This window comes from Falco rusticolus, chromosome Z (assembly GCF_015220075.1).
Source record: "Falco rusticolus isolate bFalRus1 chromosome Z, bFalRus1.pri, whole genome shotgun sequence".
In the NCBI taxonomy this organism is placed as follows: Eukaryota; Metazoa; Chordata; class Aves; order Falconiformes; family Falconidae; genus Falco; species Falco rusticolus.
Window position 1 is genome coordinate 51,672,607 of NC_051210.1, and position 20,962 is coordinate 51,693,568.

The following is a 20,962-nucleotide window of genomic DNA, read 5'->3' on the forward strand; positions in this document are numbered from 1 at the left end:
AGTTCACTATTCCTGACACAGAACCTTTTTTTAACACGTCATCTGGAAAAGATGCTGACATAAAGGCATTTGACAACTTACTTTGTCACATTCTTTCATGCCTTATATCAGTCAGTTGGATTCTTTCAAGTGACAGCAAAAATAAAACACTGAGATAAGCAGAGGCAAGGAATGAAGAAAGCAAAAATACTGAATATTTTGGGTTAGATGCCCAGATTTTCTCTTGAAAACTAGAAAGAAACATTGCTTTAGAATTACTAAGGGTGGAAAGCAGCTTTTATCTGCGCCTTTAATACATACACAAAAATGACGACACTTTCCATAAACAGATTGTACCAATTTACATTAATAGTTATGAAAAACAAAATGGGATTTTTTTCTTGGCTGGGTTTTAGGCAACATATAAGTAAATAATGACTCCGGACACAAAACAGTAAGCTTGTTCTAAAACAGCATGTGGAACAAAATATTGTCATTGACAGAAATTTCATATTTTATTAGTAAAAGATACTTTCAAGTCAGCCTTATAATGAAAGTATGTCCCTGAGAACAGTTGTAAGAAATTAGTGAAGGATGATCTTCCCTCAGAAGGCTTTGGTAGGGGCTGGAAAAGAAGATTGTTGTTAGGCTCAGGATACTGTGCGAACACTCATTAACCTGTAATGACTATCAAAAATGGGGAAGACTGCCACGCCTTACTACAAGAAAGTGAGAAATTGTAAATGTAAACTTAGAGAAATATATTCTCTGCTGTTTTTCTCATGGTCAAGATTAAAAATTCTACAAATTAAATCTGTGAATGCAAAGTACACACCTCTATCCCTTGAGGATTTCTCTTGGATTCCATAACCTAATTCTATGATATTCATAGTGCAGTAAGTATGTCTTTTGGTTGTGAATAACCTTTTGATTAAGCTGAGTATTTGGTACTCAGCCTATGCCCCATGGAAAATGAGGCAGACCCTCCAGATGTAGGAGAAGAAAAGAACTGATGAACCTACATCATTTTCCTGTTAACAAATCAACCAGATCATATTGTCAAAATATAAATTAAAGTATTATGATACTGAGATATTGCTCAGGTGATCACATATTTAAACTAATTATATGCTTACAACAAATATATTTTTAAGCAAAATGTTTTTAAAATAGAATTTGGAGTCCTTGCTTCAAGTGTAAAAGTAACATGGACTAAACCATAAAGAATTGATAAGCACTGTTTATAAATTCTTAAAAAAACCCAAACTGTCACATTTTGTTTATTTAAAGTATACTATAAAATAAATTTTAAAAAGTCTGCATTTATAATAGAGTGTTATTAACAGTATTCCTCAGACAGGTAAGTTACCAGACTTCTCTTCAAATTTTTGTGGTATAGAGAAAGAAATTGTACCTTGAACATATTGCCAACATACAGCAAGTATACATGTTGTACAGAAGTATAAATTGCTCCTTACCCTGATATGATTTCTAACTTGCTGTCATGCTCAAATTCCATATCACAATTTATCTAAAACTTCTAGTTTGAGACTTATTGCTTGTTCTTGTTTGAAAAATTGATGTAAAGGTGTTTTCTGCTCTTAAGCATAAGAAATGTAAAATAAATGGTTATATTCTGAGCATTCTTAAAACCGTGCAAAGCTTTCTGGTTTAATATTGATTTTGGGGGCAAATTAAGCCTTCACTGAGAAACAACACTAGCACTGCCTTCGAGAGAAAATTCCTATTGATTTGTCTATGTTATGAATATTTTAAAATCACATATGGTAGGATTTTTCCTAAGCACATATCATTGGCTTAACTGTTCCAGTGGAATTCATAGTAAGATGCCCACTAAATTCAGTGCAAGCAAATTTAAAGCCAAGATTTTTAGTGTCATTCTCCACAGACTTGTACAGAAGATACAAGTAGATTTTAAAGTGCTCCTAAAAAATAGTGGATTCTCATTTGTAATGAGCTGGACTGGATTCCATCAGGGTTGGTAGCATAACAGCTGTCTTCCTGTCAGTGTAAACTAGCAGAAGCCATTTAATGTCTTTGTATAATGAGACAGCTGAAACTATAATAGCCATGAATGAAAACACATGCTCATGTGTTTAAGTAGAAGCTGAAATATGTGATGCAAGAAGTTTTTGTAAGAATCAGCACAGAAATGACTGGGGTGAAGTCACTGATTATACTAGAAAGAGTTGACAATCTGATACAGAAGGTACTAAAGTGGGAGGAGCAGGTGATGTAACAGATGTGTGTGCTGCCATTCAGAGAGATCTGGAAAGGCTGGAGAAAGGACCCAACAGCAACCTCGCGAAATTCAACAAAAGAAAGTGGCACACCTTGCAGCTGAGGAGGAATAACCCTATGCATCAGTACATGCCAATGGCCCATCAGCTGGTGTGCAGCTTTGCAGAGAAAGACCTCATAGTCTTGGTGGACAATAAGCTGACCACAAGTCAGCAATACGCCGTTGCAGCAAAAGTCAGCACCACCCTGCCACATTAAGCAGACCATTGCAAGCAGATCAAAGGAGGTGATCCTTCCCCTGTACTCAGCTCAAATCAGACACTTATGGGTGCTGTGTCCAGTGTTGGGCTACCTGGTACAACAGAGATGTCGATATGCTAGAGTCCCCTGGGGAGCCATGAAGACAATGAAGTGACTGGAACATCTGTCACATGGAGCGACACTGAAAGAACTACATGTTCATCCTGAAGCAGAGAAGTCTCAGGGGAATCTTCTTCACAGTATAAATACCTAGGGGACTGTGTTAAGAAGGAGCCAGACTTCTCAGTGGTGTCCAGTACAAGAAAAGAGGCAATTGACACAAACTGAGACAGGTGGAAATAATTGTGAACAGAAGAAAAAGGGGTTTTATTGTGAGGGTTCTCAAACAATGAAATGGATTGTCCAAAGAGGTTGTGGTGTCCCTCTCCTTGGAGATATTGAAACCTGCCTGGACACAGGCCTGAACAATGTGCTTCCCTGAATGTCTGGATGAGTCTAGACACCTCCAGAACTGCTGGCCAGCCTCTGTCACTCTATAATTCTGTGATAGTTGTTATCAGGAAAACCACTGCCAAAAAATAGCTAGGAGCAGGAGAGATATAAAAGAATTTCAAGGCACAAAATCATGGCTTCATGATTCTGACAAAACTGACTTTTAAGCTGCTTGCTTTATGAGATATAATTGCAGCCGCTAGTGAAGTGAGTGCCAACTGTTGCTCAGTATCTTATGTGCTGATGAAGCAGGAAGTCTTCATTCACACCTCATTGTTGTCCACTTTATCTAGACACACATTTATCCCCTCATCAGCATATCCATTTTTTAGAAATAGAAAACCCGCAAACCTGAAGTAATTGCTCAGATCAGGAAGTGATAACAGTATTTAGTTTGTGTCAGTAAATGTCAAAGTTTTAAACAAAACTGAGAGTTTGGACAAATCAAAACATGTCTGATCTACCTTCATCTGCTTAGCTGATGTTCGGACAATTGCAGCCATGTTTGCTGTAATAAAGCTACAATAACCTTTCCTAGAAACATATAAAGCTATATATTAATTTTTTTCCTTGTCTATTTCAATGTTCTCATGTTATGCTTTCTTGTTTCTTGCATTCTATAGGCATCTGAGATGCAGAAGAGGAGGGGAAGACAGGAAAATGGAGAACATTACAGCTCAACAGATAGTCTGTAAGCAGTTGCTACAAAAGCATAGGATATCTACAATTTCACACTATGCTGTCAGGTTGGATGAAGTGTTTTGCATTAGAAATCTGGAGAATTTAAACTCTCCATTTAAGATAAGCTACAGTTGTAATTTCACTGTATAAAATTCATCAGAAGCTTACTTCTGGTAAACTTCTGAAAAGCAATTGGCAAAGACAGTATTGGAACAAAGTGCTGCTTTTTTCACTTTTAGCAAATACTGTCTTGACATCTAGTTTCAATAGCTTGATAATAAGGAGCAATTTCTTGTAACGTTTATGATGGTATCTATCAGATTACATTTATTTCTGACGAGAATGTCATGGAAATAGTGTGTGTGTGTATATATGTATATATACACACACACATAGATATATGCTAAAATATTATATATGGATATAGTCTTCAAAAATACCATATACATTTTTAAAATATATGCCATAGCTTGACTTACATTACAACTGATGCTTCAGCCAATTTGCATTACAAGAATGTGAGCAACCTATTCCTACCCCATATTAAGCAAGGACTAGATTGGTAGTTAAGAAACGTCTAAACACAGTAGCATAATCTCTTGTCTTCTTATGGCACTGATTCTTTTTGAATGCTGTGCTTGTGTTAAATGTTTAACTTCATCCCTTATAAACCAAAAAATAAGACTATCATGGGGGACTTTGGATGGTATTTAAAACAGCACACAGTTTGTTCAGGAAGATGATTTTTTTGCAGACCACCAGACACTGATGCCATCTGCAGGTGGTAAGAACATTTTTATTTTTATTTTGTAGTTTTCATGAAATAAAAGTATTTGTTATATTTTATGAGGGTACAGTTTATAAATATAATTCAATTAAATGTAGAAACACAGGGAATATTTAAAAATTTCCTGAAGCTCTTGAGGGGAAAATACTGTTTGAATTCTGATGCTAAAAGGTCAACCTTGATAGGTTCTTCTCTCTTTGTCCTCTAATCTTTTCACCTCCTCTAGGAAAGAAAATCTCTTGGCTTTCTATAAATGTGGATAAAAAATATATCTAGTGGCTCTAAACTGCTACGATTTTCCCCTTCATAGATATGGTATATTATGTCTATGAAATGTTTTTCCTATGAGCAGTCTGAATTTTTAAATTTGTATATAAGCCCATAGACAGTGATGCATCCTTTAGTATAAATTATAATGAATATGGACTTCCTTTGTGATGCAAAATAATCACCATCACAGGCCTTCTAAGAGAAGATGTCAGCAGCTTCAAATCCCAAGAGCTTTGTCCTTTGCTGTAAAGTAAGAACAATGCTATGCCAAAGCTTTGAAGGAAGCTCTGCAAAAAGAAAGGGAAATGCTCAAAAATGTTGCTAAACTGTTGTGCAAATCCACCAGGGAAAACAGACTTCTGCCACAAATAATTTTCAGCAGGTACCACTCACAGATTTTCTTCCATCTCATAGGCTGCTAATCAGTAAAGGGAGAAGACACCTGAACACAAGGTGATTTAGGTCTCATGTTTGACACCATGCATTTTTCATTCAACCAAATAAGTAATGAAATACCCGGAAGCAAACTTTTTGATATCACATTTTGATATATGGAGACAACAGTGATCCCATTGATCCCATTGTTGCTTTCATTTCATTAAGCTTCTTCCAGGGGTGGAGTGGGGGGGTGGGGGGAGAGAGAGCAAATAACCTAGTATTTCAGCTACCAGCAGCAAAACAGAACAGCCAACAGGTTTCCCCTGAAATAGGAGTTCCAGTTGTTCATTAATATTGAAAACTTGCAGAATGAATTACACTGTAACTTCGGCAGTGTTTCTTCCAATGACATCTTGCATTCTATTAATCATAGCATACATAATTTGATACTATCTAACACTTTATCCAAAACAAACTTTGTGGAAGCAAAAAAAAAAACAAACAAAACAAAAAACCCAACAACAAAAAAACACACCCAACAAACACAGTGAAGAGCTAATAAAATACATAAACAAGCTGCAGGTTGTGGGAGCGGGGTTTCATTACCCCTTCCCCCACCCACATGTGTCCATTTGTCTTTCATTCTTCTTCTTTGCCTTGTATCCTTTAATCCTTTAAGGCCTCATATCCCCACCACATAATGAGGTTTTCAAGTTCATCTGTTTTATGATACTTCAAAAGCTCCTTGACATGATTTGGTTTGATTAATGGCTGGCAGTATTCTGAAAGCATGTAGCAAAGGGACTGCCCAAAGGTAATCACAGGAATTGAGAGTCTTTGTGGTCCTATTTCGGTTGAGCTGTCAATACAGAAATCACCAGTGAGTGGAGTTTTTTAATTATAACTTGGGGAATTAATTTTATGTTGTACTGTGATTTTGACATCTTAGTCTAGATAGGACTTTTTACTGCACATGCCTTGTAAATTGGACATAAGTCTCTCAGACTGTAAGGTTTATCTGTGGTTTGATTGGTGTTTTTTTTTTTTAAAATATGGTTTAGTTTTTGCAATAAGAAAGTAAACTGAAAGAATTCTTTAATCATTTAGAAAGATAGTGTCAGGTACACAGATAGTGTCATGGTACATGATATAGTGTCATGGTACATGATACAGGTGAGAGATAGTAGTCAGGGTACACAGGTCTTGTCTGCCTCATTCTTGTCAGGAAACTAGATATTGGAATATAAAAGTATTTTACTCTGTTTCAAAAGGCAGTAATCTTGTTTATTTCATTATGCATTTACATGATTAGAAATCATCCTGGATATTTAGGTGTCATTGAGCTTGTAACAATCAGGCAGGAGTGCCTGAGAATGTTGGTCATGGAATTCCTCTCAACCTTCCTTTTCTTAAAGGCTGAACACATCAAGGTTCTGCAACATCTCCTTGGATGTCCAGTGGTCCAGCCCTGATTTCTTCAGTGGCCTCTGTGGGACTCATACCAGTATGTCAGTGTCTGTGTCATGCAGGGAAACCCGAGTGTGAGCACAGCATTCAGGAGTACCTCATGGGTCCCAGTCTGCTGGGCAAGATCCCCTCCTGAACCTGCTGGCTGCACCCTTGCTTGTGCAGCCCCAGAAGATGAGGCTACCTTGCTGCACAGGGTCACTCCCAACCCAGTCTCCTCAGATCCTGTTTTGCAGAATGGTTCCCAGCCAGCTGGCCCCAGCCTGTTCTGCTTCAAGGCATTGTCCATCCCAGGGCTAAGGCTTTGCATTTGCCTTTGATAATTTTCATGGAGTTCCTGTCTACTTGCTTCTCCAACCTGTCTGGGCCCCTCTGAGTATTAGCCCTGTCCTCCAGTGTATCGATGGCTTATCCAAATTAGGTATCATCCACAGATTTGCCGAGATTGCAGGTCATCCCATCATCTAGGCTGTAATAAAGATAATGAAATAGATAAATAAATACTAGTTAAATAGTACTGATCCCAGACGAGGCCTCTGTCAGACTTTAATCGTAACTGGCCTCCAGCTGGACTGTGCCGCTGTTCATAACCTTTGATCCTGATAGACATGCTAATTTTCCACTCATGTTCCACCCTGTCTACACTATTCATATCTCAGTACTTTTACTCAGAAATTACTGTGTGATACTTTATTGAGTACTGCAAGATGGGACATTTGTTCAGCTTCTCATTTTATAAGAGCAAACAATAATTTAAGCTAAAATTTAAAAAAATAATTGGGATGTAGACTTTTCACAAAACATGTACAAACATATGATCTTCTAAGCACCTTTCTAATCATTCATGTGAAGGGCCTTCAATATTAATGACAAAGAAATTAGTGAAGTTTATGCTTTGTTCTGTACATTTTTTCTTTTTGAATACTGAGGTGATACCTTATTCTTCACATGGGAAGTCATTTCTCTGAATTCATCACCTGTGTGCCTCATGATTGACAGCTATTTCAGAAAGATATTTTCTGAAGGACAGACACCAAAAAGGTAAACTGTATATTGTTAAAATAGCATTACAGTGCTGAGAACTGCCGAGGGTGCCTCCTTCTGTTAACATAACATTCTGTTTGCCTCAGTTTTCTGTCTATAAGGTTGAGATAACAATTTCCTTGATCACAGGGTAGTAAGAATGTAGATTTGAATAATTAGGAAGACAATCTGTAGATATTAATACAAGGAAATCAAAATTCCTTTTACAAAACAAGTTTTCTCTTAAAAATTGTGATTATCTTTGGATTACCCAGCAGAACTACTGCTGCTCACAGTTTGCATTAATCTCTATCATAACTCTATAAACTTCTGGCTTAGGAGTTGGGTGACGGTATTCTGAAAAATATGTAAACAATCCTATTCATTAAAACACACCTGAGAGGGCAGCAACCTAACTGTTGCCTGACCCCTGCAGTAATGCCTTCTTTCCTTGAAAATAACCTATCGAGTATAAGAGAGACACGAAACAAGAAAACTTTATGGCAAATTAAACTTCAAAGTGATTGTTTTCTACATGATGGAATTCTTTGATAATCTCCTATGGAATTCGAAAATAAATCTAATTCACTAAGTTAGTTCTGAATGACAGAACCAAAATGCTTTTATTTTTTGCACTGCAAGTGCACGGCATTAAGACAGTCAAACACTAAACCAATGTTCCTGGAAGATGTGAAAATAATGACATGTTCTGCCTGAGCTACTAAGTTGAGAAACATTCTGTCTCAGGCTTCCGTAGAGAATGTCAATTTCCAGTTTCCATGTTTTCAGTGCACAACCTGCTTGAGAAGGCAGTGGTGTGAAAACAAAAGCATTCTCTAACAACAAGGGATCCTGAAAATTTAGCAGATGCCAAACTCCCCTGTAGATAAGCTTAGTAAAAAAAAAATAATTAAAAAAAAAATCTGGTATAAACGCACCATTCATTCCCTCAGAAGTCATAGGGAAGAACTAAAATAAGAAACATCTTAATGAGCCTATATCTTGCTAATTGTACCTTTTGCATGTATGTTGAACCATTTACGTAGCCATTTGCATAAAGTGAGGCAGAGTTTAATGCTTAATATGATCCATACTCTTCCACCATTTAGATTAGGTCTCTCTTTCAATGAAAGAGTGTTGAATCCATTCTGTTCAAGTCTGGGGTTTTTTCGTTTTTTCTTTTTATAAAGGACCAGATTTTAATGCCTCCAAAAAGGCATTGTATCTAATTTGTGGAATGACCTGGAAGTTATGTTTAAGAGAGGTTAAGGTTAAGGTTAAGATAAAGTTAGGAAAGGTGAGTTGTTTCAGTTCCAGGGAAAGAGTTCTTACAAGTTCTTCCCTATTATAAATCGAGGTGGTCAGTTAGCAAAGCACACCCTCCCTTCTGTTTTCAGTGAAGTAAAAATCTTATGTCTAGCCAATAAGAACATGTTACGTTGCATATGGTGGCAGCAAGTAGTTTTCTAGCTTCAGTTTTAGCATTGCTCAATAATAAATAATAAATGGTATTACATACTGTCTGTCTACTTTGCTTTGAAGTCTGTTTCTCCTCAAAGTAACTATTTTTAATTGTTTTTTCTTTTATTAAAGAATGAACAAAAGATATGGTAAATCAAGTAACATTTCTTTTGGATATAAGTTGTCAGCTGTTTAACTTGCTAGTCATCTATACCTAATCCCTGTTACTGACCCTTCACTGGATATTGTCACGCTCATAGCATGGCTGCATAAATTAAATGCACGTTACTGTGCTTTGTCTTTGAAGTAGACAGCAGAAGCTGACTTTGCATGGAACAAAACAGGATGCTTAATCTGTTTTCAGGGTAGGTTTTGAAGACGCTAGGTAGTACTGGTGAGATGGCTACTGCAGTTTATGCCAGAATGATTGCATGTTCTAATTTTCCTTCTGTTTTAAAATTTTAGTTTTGAGTAAACTTTCACTCTTCAATACGTTGAATGTTTTTCTTCTATAATAAATGTTACTTCTGAGTGGTAATTAATCTGAGAAACAATCTTGTAGTACAAACAGTTATTTTGCTGAGGTGTTTAAATAACTGTGACATGTAGAAAGGAAGTACCTGGGTCAGAGAAAAAATTCCTAATCTGTGTTTTGAATGTGAGGAGCAGCTATTTCATCAGGTGACATGTAAAGTGAGCACAGTCAACCCCATGTCTGGCAAACCAGCAACTTGTTCCAGCAGGTAGTGTTCCTCCTGGCTCTTGAGAGTTGCTCTGTTCTGATACCTGAAAAATAAGGGTTTCATTCTTTCAATTGTCTTCATATATTCAGCCTAATTTACATGGGAGCAAATGTCTAGATAATTGTGGCTATAAAATCACAACTATATTATCTTGGTAATTACAGTCTGTGTATTTCTCTCCCTGTATGTTTGCAAAGTTTGAAAAATGTGACTATTAAAGCTTTTAAAATGTAATTGCTTTCAGAAATCTCTATCAGTTTCCTTCTCCCTCATCTTAATTTCCACCATCCCTAACCTATTATTTGTCTTTAATTAACACTGACGTCAAAACTGAAAATGCTCTGAGCAACGTATGTGTACAGAAAAGAAAGGAAAGAGAGATGAAGAGAGGATCTTTAAATAGTGAAAAACTTTCTTGGCCAGCAGTATACAGGCTGCATAACATACCATTATAACAACCCACATAATCTATGGTGGCTTAAAGATAGTAGATTTAGAGCTTTAGACCTCATGGAGAAATTGAACAGAATACCTATTGTAGAATATATTGGTTTTTAATAGCTATTCCAATCAATGTATCCATTTTAACTTTTTGCTTAGGTAGGCTTAAAGCTATCTTTTTTAAATCTTACATCACAAAGTTATTTCTGTAAATTGATTAAATGTATTGAAGGCATTCATAAGTAAGTAATTATTTTTTCCTTTTAATTTTTTAATGTCTCAAAGCAAGCAGTAATTTTCTGCATGAAACAGTTACTAATAAAAACACAGAAATGCAAATTAATATAGGCTCATATAGGGTAATGAAGAAGCTTTACCTTTTGTTACTGTTATTTATCTTATGCTGTTTCTCAGTTTGAGTGCATTCACTGTCTTTTCTCAGTTTGAGAATGGTAGGTGTGCAGTCACTGGTTTTAGCCATTTTACACTTTCTATCTTGGTCTGAACTTAAAGATTCTCTTCCTATGTATATGGATGACCCAATCTAAATGAGCTTTTTGGCTTTGCTCAGAATTTTCTTTGATTTGGTTGTCCATTATGAACTCTTGTTGGTCGCATAGCACCTTCCTCTGCACTATTCCACTTGGCATGGGATTTGCCTTCTGAGCTTGCCCTCCACCTGCCTGGAGCTGCTGTTACTGTGTTCAAACTGAAAGCTTTCCTACTGCCCTTGTTTGTGCATTACTTCAGAATCATGTTATTTTTTCTTTCATGAAGTTTGTCACAGCACACAACACAATCATGCACTCGTTTGGAAGTCCTAATTAGTTCTATCATTTCTCAGAGACTGGGAGCTACTGCACTTACTGCTCAGCAACAGTAGTAACATACATATGTTATATTAGAAATATTTTCTTAGATTTATAGCCATGAAGTGTAATATATTTACTTCATGGGATGGCTTATTTCTGTTTATCAGCAAGTGCAATCATTAAGTCCATTGGCCATAAGTCACCAGTTTATTCACGTGTATTCACTAAACAAATTGAATAATAATTGCAGGTATTGTGAAATTCACTGTTTTATTTAGGAGGTCTCTTATTTCCCTAGTGTATCTTTTTGGCATATTTGTTTAAAATGGTTTACTATGCACTATTGAAGGAGCAGGAAGTAGTTAAAAAACCCTACAATAGAAAATTTCATTCCATACACATTCATTTAGGGAGTTTCACAGTAATTTTGTGATTTGACATAAAGGAAATAAAGCTTGGTTCAGAGCTTTTAACAATGCCTCACCTATTGGTACATAAAAACTTTTGTTTCCTGTGCATTTTCCATGTCATTGCAGACATAATAACATTAACAGCTATTTTTCCTGTTGTTTTAATCACAATCAAAATACTTTCTACTGGTTATTAAAACAAGACAAACAAAACCCCCTTCATGTCTATGTCATTGGAAGAATAAAATGCGTGGGGAAAAAGAATCCAAACCAAACAAAAAAACAACGCAAAAAAACCCAGACCAAAACAAGACTATCTTTCTTTTGATTAGGGATTTTGTAAGTGAAAGGCATGGACATTTATGAGACAGTGTAACATTAAATTCAAAAGACTGAGCAGAACCATACTTTTGAGTAGTCTTGTGAGCATTACTGGTTACAAATACATTAGAGTTCTGGAACTGATACTTCTGCTAGTTCTATAAAAATTCTGAAAGTATCTCACCTGGATTATGGAGAAACCTTGAGACAACATGCATAGCTGGTATATGGCACCTAAAATGAGGGTTATGCTGAAAATCAGGGTGCTGATCTTGGTCTGTTAAAATTAACATCAGTATTCATGTTCACTTGATTGAGAGGAATAGACTGTACTGTCATCTAAACAATAAATAGCCAAGTTCAAACAGTGACATAAATTTGTTTTAAAAAAATAAATCTGGATGGTTGATAACATCTGAGCAGGGTATTACAACAACAGCAGCTGTTTCCAGAGCAGAAAAAAAAGATTAAACCTTCTCAGCTACTTTTGCCTGGGCTAGTGGACTGATCTCAATCAGGATATCTGACAAGTCTTAATGATAAACAAATAGTCTTATTTCATACGTTGATTTAACAGTATTAGTGTACACTTGAGGGAGGGCTGTGGCATTTAATGTTCTTTTATATTACTGTTTACTGCCTGATTTGTCCATTAATGTAACTGAGTTGCACCTTTTGCAAGCAATAGCATACAGTGCAACTGATTACTGACAAAGCTAATAAATTAAAAAGAAATGTACACCTGTGGGTAATTAAATTAGACTTGAGGAAAGTTGTAGAGATTAATGCATGCAATCAAGCTATGTGCCTTAATCACTTCCACTGTCAGCTGTAATTTATGGCAGAACTTCTTTACAACAATTCACTTTAGGTAAACTTTAAAAGCATGTATATGCAGAATAATACTGTATTTTGGGTTGGCACCTAGTGCATTTTGGTGTATAACAGTTCTACAACAACAACAGCAAAACAGCTTAGAACAACCTGTTTTACTACTGCCAAGTAATACTGAAATTCTGTGGTTAAGCACTAATCACCTGAATGTACACAATCAAATTTGACAGGGGTCCTGAACTAATATGACATCTAGGGAGATGGAACCAGAGATGTCTGCTAGAAGAAAACTTGTTAGAAGCCAGTCACTCAATTCATAACCTTTCTGTGCAGTACTATTTATTTACTGCCTTTTCTTTTAGCAGTTTTTTTTTTCAACCTAACTTTAAAAGTAACATATACATGCTTGCTGTATAGGTTATTTTGCCAGAAAAAAAATAATAAACTGAGGGGTGACAGGAAAGGAATTTTCAGCCTTCTAGTGTTTAAACACCTTCATTTAAAAAAGATTTTAATCTAGAATCCATTTTAGACATCAAGAATTAATGTAATTCATTTGCTGAAGTATGCATATAGGTTTCCAATACTTTTACAAACATCTTTGTGCAGATGTATACCTGTCACTTCTTTGCTACAATGGCTTTTAAAAGACAGAAAAATAATTACCACAATTTTTGAATAGACACATTAGTAAGAATGAAGTAAATATTAAACTGTGTAATTTTGACCCGAAAGACTGGAAAGAAAAAGCTGTACTTCACAGTTCTGTAAAAAAAAATATTCATCACATCAAACAGACTCGTGCAGAATAGAAATTGTATACCAACACATTTTAAAATTAAGGCCCAGACACACAAAGGTTTTGAGGCAACTAAGATCCACATAGTGGCTGAGACATTTATTTCACAAAATGTGACAAAGACATTTAGATTAAAGAAGCAGATTTAGGTCGCAAATTCTATTTTCATGTGGGTGTTTACTGCAGGGGATGCTTAAACTCGGGATAGAAACAGGATTTTGACCACACATTTGTCCCTCCTTAAAGTTTAAAAAGCTTTAATTGAATGCACTGATTTTCTTGATAGGCATGTTTTTTTTCTGTTTACTACACAGTAAATCTATGAGATCTAAGGATCTAAGAGATCTGTGAACTCTTCTCCCTTGTCTTAATAATTCAGATTTTGATCTATTGCATCTTTGCTGTAACTGTAGGTACAACCACCTCACTGAATCTGAACCTAGGTTTGTACTAAACTTTAACTAAGAACTTAATGTTTCATGTTACAGAATTTTTGCTTAAGACATTGCAGTGGTTTGACCTTGGCTGGATGCCAGGTACCCACCAAACTGTTCTATCACTACCCATCTTCAGCTGGACAGGTGTCGAAGAATATGACAAAAGGCTTGTGGGTTGAGATAAGGCCAGAGTGATCATTCAACAATTACCATCACAGGCAAAACAGACTCAGCTTGGGGACATTAATTTAATTTATTGCCAACTCAGTCAGAGAAGGGTAATGAGAAATTAAAAAAATCTTAAAGCACCCTCTCCCCACCCCTGTCTTCATCCCCAGGTCAACTTCACCCCTGATTTTCTCAGCCTCCTCCCCCAAAGCAGCACGGGCAGATGGGGAAAGGGGATTCCAGTCAGTTCATCACATATTGTCTTTGCTGCTCCTTCCTCCTCACACCATTGTAAAGTCTCATCATGGGAGACAGTCCTCCATGAAATTCTTCACTAGTTCTTCCCACAGGCTGTAGTTCTTCATGAACTGCTCCAGTGTCGGTTCCTTCCATAAGGTGCAATCCTTCAGGAATGTACTATTGCAGCATAGGTCTCCCACAGGGTCACAAGTCCTGCCAGAAAACCTGTTCCAGTGTGGGCTTCTCTCCACAAGGTTGCTGTTACTGCCAAGAATCTGCTTCAGTGTGAGCTTGCCAAGAGGTCACAGCTTGCTTTATTTTTGAAGGCACATCTGCCTGCTCCAGTGTGGGGTCATCGTCAGGGCTGCAGATGTACATTTCCTCCACCATGGACCTCCACAGGCTGCAGGGGAACAACCTGCTTCACCATGGTCTTCACTATGGGCTGCAGAGGAATCTCCGCTCCAGTGCCTGGAGCACCTCCTACCCCTCCTTCTTCAATGACTTTGGTGTCTGCAAAGTTGTTGCTCTCACATATTCACACTCATCTCTTCCAGCTGCTGTTGTGCAGCAACTTTTTCCCTTCTTAAATTTGTTATCACAGGGTGTTACCACCATCACTGATTATCTCAGCTTGAGCCAGCTGTAGGTCCATCTTAGAGCCAGCTAGTACTAGCTTAATCAGACATTGGGGAAGTTTCAGACATCTTCTCACAAAAGCCACCCCTGCAGCCCCCCAGTTATCAAAACCTGGCCACACAAACCCAACACAGACATCAATGACGTCTGAAAGGGCAGCTGATGTGCATTAAAAGGCTTAGAAATGCATGTTTCTTCCTTAGCTTAAATATTACTTCTATGAGCAGGGGTACAGACTTAAACCAAGGCCCAAATAGATACTTTCTGGAAAGGCTTCAGTGTAACTTGAGCTCATTTCTAAGTAATATTAAGCCATTGATGGAGAGTATAAACTAATTTGACAATTTATGTTACTGAGGATATGCCTTCCAGAAATCTGAACAAGGCCTACTTAGTTTTAATGGAACAGATGCAATTCAGTGCAGCTAGTTGAGGGGAAAGCTGAGACTGAAAGGTTCAATTGCTGAAGTAACATTAATTGTAAACCATCACTTACTTGCATCCATTTCAACTCAGCCAGCATAATTCTGCCCTTTGAAAATTCAGACATTTTGACAACTTCACCCTTTGTTTTTTTAATCTTTTTTTGGATGACACATATGATTTTCGTAATGTCTTCTTATCATCATTTCCTATTTAAAGACATGTTGTGATTTTTTAATTGTCTTAAAAACATTGGAAAGATATTTGATGCTACAAAAAGTATTTTAACATGGTCATGAGGTATGAGGTATACACAAAATTAGTGTGTAGTTTGAAATAAGGTGTTCAAATATTCTGGAACATCAGGATTCCAGTTAATAAGGCATTATTTCACATTGTTGCTGTTAGGATTCATCTGGAGGCTGTGAAATAAAACGAGATCAGTTTCCCCAGTACAAGCCTCTGCTTTTGAATGCCAAGTTTTTTTAATCACAAAAACAAAGGAAACCTTCCTCTCTTTGTGTACTTGTCTTAGAATTTTCATGCCCATCCACAAGATAACCCCCAGAAGGGGTCTGGGGTTGCATTGTTCTCTTAATGAATTTTGTGTATTAAAAAAACCCATCTGATTAATCACAGTATTACAAAATATATTTGGCAAACCCCACTTTGACATAAATATGCAGTTGTGCGCTTTGTGCTGAGTGTGGCTGCTCTTATCACTACTGGGACCATCTAGTATCTCAGAGCTGTCATAGCACAGAAGTTACTTGAGATAAATCACTTAACAGCAGCTGCAGGCCCTTCCAAAGTAACAGATTAGATACAGTATACAGGGGGTAATGCAGACTGAAACAGACTGACTGAATATTCTGGAATCTAAATCAGTAGCATACTCCTCCCCAGTTAAAGCTCAGACCTGGCAAAGTGTCATAGAACCTAGTGAAGATCATTCTTCAGTAAGGTCAATGCAGTCTGGAATAAGAATATAGTGAGCCAGCATAACAAATACATTGTTGTCATGGGCATTTTTTGCTGCTGTTTTCCTTTTCTGACAGGTTAATTTTTTATTCTGCTTTTGCTGTTACACCAATATGGCTGACAATCCTTTCCTGTGCATGGCATTGCTCTCTAGGAGGCAGTAATTGCCAAAGGACAATCCAAAACTGAATTGTGAATAACCCTTTGATAGCTGGAGTTCAGAATAAAGCTAATATGATGCAGTTCATAATGTTTTCATCACTTGTTTGAGATGAGTGAAAGAAAACTAACTACTGAAATTAGATCTAAAAACATTAAAGCAAGCTTCTGCTAATGGTTTAACAAGAAAGAGCAGATCATAATACATACAGTTTTGTTTAGAAATAGACAGTACTGCGTAACAGAACACCTGCATCTCTCCCTTCTTGTCAACAAAATTAAGAGAATTTGTCAGTACACCTTGATTGTAAGTCCTGTGCCTCTGTTATAAGCTATAGAATGTGTTCAGAGAAGAAAACAACACATAACTTCTCATTTACTGCCAGACGTGGTTAGAAGAATATGGGGAATTTTATCATCAGGCTTTTCTTTTCATTTGACATGTACATGACTTTTATCCTTTTTCCTCGAGCAATAATCTCAAGTTTGCTTAAAATCACTCAGCTCCTCATAAATCCCAGTGTTCTGAGGGTTTTTAAAGTCAAATAACCTTGTCAAAAGTACATGTATTCAATGACCACATACAAAAATGTGTCTTATGAAACTAATGTTCTATACCCAAAATGGCTACCAGATTACAAATAACTGTGGCAAGAAGTATAGTAAAAAAAAAAAAAAACAAAAAAACAAACCAAAAAATCCCCCCCACACACACCCCGCCCCAACACCACCACCCCTCCGAATTTTCCATCTCAAAATGGAGAAAAAGCAAAGGGATGTGGGGAAAATGATGCTTTAAACTATAGCAGGAGGTAACTAGAATTAGGGGGAAAACATGGTGTCTGTTGTAGGGGGAAACTTTAAAGTGAAGTAGAAAACCAAAGAGGGGGGGTTAGCATGATAATACTACTAGGCATAATGATGTTTCTTTTATCATATAAAAGCATACAAGAACTTGTGCTATGAAATTATACTCCTTTTTGAATGTCAAAATGCTTGTCCTAAAACATGTAATCCAGAGATTTGTATAAATATTAAGATATAAATTTATTTCATTGAAATATATAGCTAAGTTACTAATTGTCAATAAATTCTCTGAGGTAGAGGGAAAATACCTAATTATTCTGCCTTGGTCATTTGTCAACACCAAATGCCATCAAACATTTTTGACTTCAGAAAACCTTGTCTTTATTTGGCACTGAAAGAAAAAACATAATCAGTTTGAAATATTTTTATATAACCCACTTTCAAAAGGAAGGTTGGTGTTTATTGTATTTATTAAACTTTTCTTAACATCTTAACTTTTCTTCTCTCTTGACGGAGAAGGATGAACTCTTTAATTTTTAGTTTGTATTCACATTGTCATGGTTTTATTTTTCCCTTTGAATCCTGGCTTCATAAAAGACAAATCCAGAAGTTTTGCATGTAAAAATTTTAAAAATGTAGTTATGGTCATTTCTGGGTCTTGCTAAATGTTCAGGTAATTTGAGATTACCTCCATCTCAGGAGTCGTTAAATTGTGAAATTTCAAATTAACACAAAGGTAGTCCATTGACTTTCTAGATCTTAATGGTTATGCAGTGAGATGAAAAAAGTTCAGCAGGCTGGCTGGATCAAGCAAGGAGAATCATATACTGTATGAGAATGGCAGTTAGCAGTGGGAAAAAGTACAACAAAGATATCTCTGGTAAATTTTAAAACCAAAGGGACCTGCTACAACAAAGAAGCTAGTAAAAATATGCATATTGAGTGGAGAGAATAACTGTATCATCGTGGTATACAGAAGAGGCATTTAAAAAAAAAGGTCACCTCAAGCTGAGCTGGGACATAACGCACAATTACAAAGAGAAACCATCTGTATTAGGGCAAGTTCAGCTGCTTCACAAAATTCACTAGCAAACCCCAATGATTTTTTGCCTGCATTGAGGAACTGAGAGAGAAAAAGTGTTCAGTTACATTGGCATTGTCTAGATGTCTATTTTTCTTACACCCCATAAGAAAGATTTTTGTTTGTAGTTCTGTATGATGTCTGTCAGAAATGTCCATTTCATGCCATGGGATAAAAAAACGTCTTTGACATGGCTGCTTAATCGGTTGAAGACCCTTAGAAGCTAGACCTTAGTAGAACACACTGAAAACCTTTTGGGACACAGGTTCTTGTGCTAGGCAAATAGGTGCCTTGTCAGTGTCAGTTCATGGTCTAGAGTTAAGAGCAATACCAATACAAATTCACAGGATTTCAAGATTAACATGATGGGCTCCAAAGCCAAAAGTGAGCAAATATTTAGATATATTCCCTGCTATAGATGGCAGATGAGTGGGTGGGGGATGTGGAAGCGAACCTTGTCACTTTTATATGTGTCTCTGGGGGCAGGAAGGAGACATCAGTCTACTGATAGTCCCGAAAATAATTAAGTCATTCCCATGTATTAATTCACAGAGTTACCTTGTTATGTTTCCTGTGTAGCCTTTCCTGTTATTTTCTGTGAGTAGATGGCTTTTGCCCATTTTCCTTTTCCTTACTTTCTTTTCCTACCAAAAGATAATGCTCTCTAATTTTCACATTCACTTCTGCTCCCAGCTCTCATTACAATCCTGGCCGTGCTTTACATCTGGCAAGCTTAACATGTAACTATCTGTCCTCATAACCAAAGTGCACTGGAATACTCAATAAACCAAGAGAGTTATCTGACCCATATTACCTGACAGACCATGTGCATGTCATTTCTATAAAGCACCTTGCATGCCTCTGCCAGCCAAGAGCTTTCACATATTCCATCCATTTTGAAATAAGCATCCCTTGTGTAGCAGCATGTGCACCTTTATACATATTTTACCATCTACTCTTGTTTTAACTGAACCTAGACGATGTTCTTTTGACACTTGCAGACTTTTAAGATATCTTTCACTGTCAGAGTCCCAGAGCTTTCAGATGCATAGACATTGTGATGCTCTAAAACACACACAAAAGACAGCTCTGTGTGTGGAGTAAATGGGTTATGAATTTCAGAGAATTTTCTCTGAGTACTTCAGCACTACTGGAACTCCTGGATGCTGTTCATTCTACTAAAAACAATGACCATCCCTGCAGCAGTATGAGGGTTTTATAAAATTTAAATTAGGTTCTAATTCAATTTAAACTGACATTTCACTGCTGAACTGCTTCTTTTGCACGGAGCAGGAACAGGCCACAAGCAATTATCCTTTCTAGAGTAAATGACATGGGCTACCAAAACCAAGCAAGCCGCACAGGAAAGACACTTTCAACAGTGAATTTCTGTTTCTAGTCACCTTTGTTAATATACTTTCTGTGCCTTTCCTTTAAACCAAAATAAACAAAACAAAACAAAAAATTAACGTTGAAAGTTTTTAATTCTAACTCACCTTCCTCTGCCCAGAGACTTAATCACTTTTGAATGTTGCAGCATGTCAAACCATGCCAGACTTTAATTTGACATGTACCACTCCTAAAATGGTGGGCCACAAACTGAGAGTCCTCTGAATCTTCATGCCTCTCATTCACATAGACAGTGGGTAGAGAGGGGCAAGGGTATTCGGGGAGTGTCACTGCAGTTCTTTTGACATAAGTGCTGAACAACAAAGGCATTTTTAAAAGATATTTTCATATTCACCATTGAAAAAGATACCTTCATTCTAAAGTATGGCAAGGATGTAATTAAAATGTATTAGGAGTTACAGTTCTTAAACAAATATTCTGTTATTTCCTTCAAAATGTTAGAGCAAGGAAGCAAGAAGCTTGAAAAACTATTTACTTCTTACATTATTTTTTTTTCCTTTTTATCATATTCTTTACAAGAAACAAAGCTTCAACATGTTTGCTGCAGACATTTCTTAGCTAAATCACTGCTAAACTAAAAAAGCTGGTTTAAACCACAAATTAAATGAAAATAAACCACTAATAGATGTAACTAACAGAGGAATTTGTAATGACTAATTCTGTGGCAGAGGCTTGAAAGTGTATTCTCTCTCATATTGGATGCCTAGCACGCCCTTGAAAACTCATTTGAAACTCATCCAAAGAAAAAAAGCCCAGCAACCACACAGAAGGCTGTCTTCATTTCCTTTGTCTTATTTTTCTATTTTTCCTTTTCAGTTCCAAGTTCTAGGGGTGTCTTCTGTGTTTGAGGAAACATTTAGCATTATTAGTTAGTTAGGTATAATGCATGTCATATTGATGAAATCATTGCTACTGGACAGGGGATGTTCCTTACCATGATTATATGTGCTTTGAAATTTAATATTGAGTTATGATGGTTACTTGTGATATTTTCTAACCAAGATGGAAAGATGACAATTGGAGAGGTAGAAAATAGGTGTCATTGTATATATTATGCTGCTTTGCCTATTCAAGTTCAGAAAATATTTGGCAAAGCGTATATACCTGTTAGAAGGTGGGGTGTACCTCTAAGCTATTCATGTGTGCAAGGACTTCTCCCTCTTCCGCTTTTTTTCTGTTCTGTTGCTGGTAAGGAT

At 36.7% G+C, this 20,962-nt stretch overlaps 1 long non-coding RNA gene across 1 annotated transcript; it reads right to left on the bottom strand.

Annotated features, from left to right (window-relative positions):
• Positions 1 to 227: 227 nt before the first annotated feature.
• On the bottom strand, positions 228 to 16,105 carry LOC119141077. The gene is made up of 3 exons (XR_005101826.1): positions 16,090 to 16,105; positions 11,782 to 11,788; positions 228 to 246 (listed from the first exon to the last, which is right to left on the bottom strand). It is a non-coding gene; the product is annotated as an uncharacterized LOC119141077 (long non-coding RNA).
• Positions 16,106 to 20,962: the final 4,857 nt, after the last annotated feature.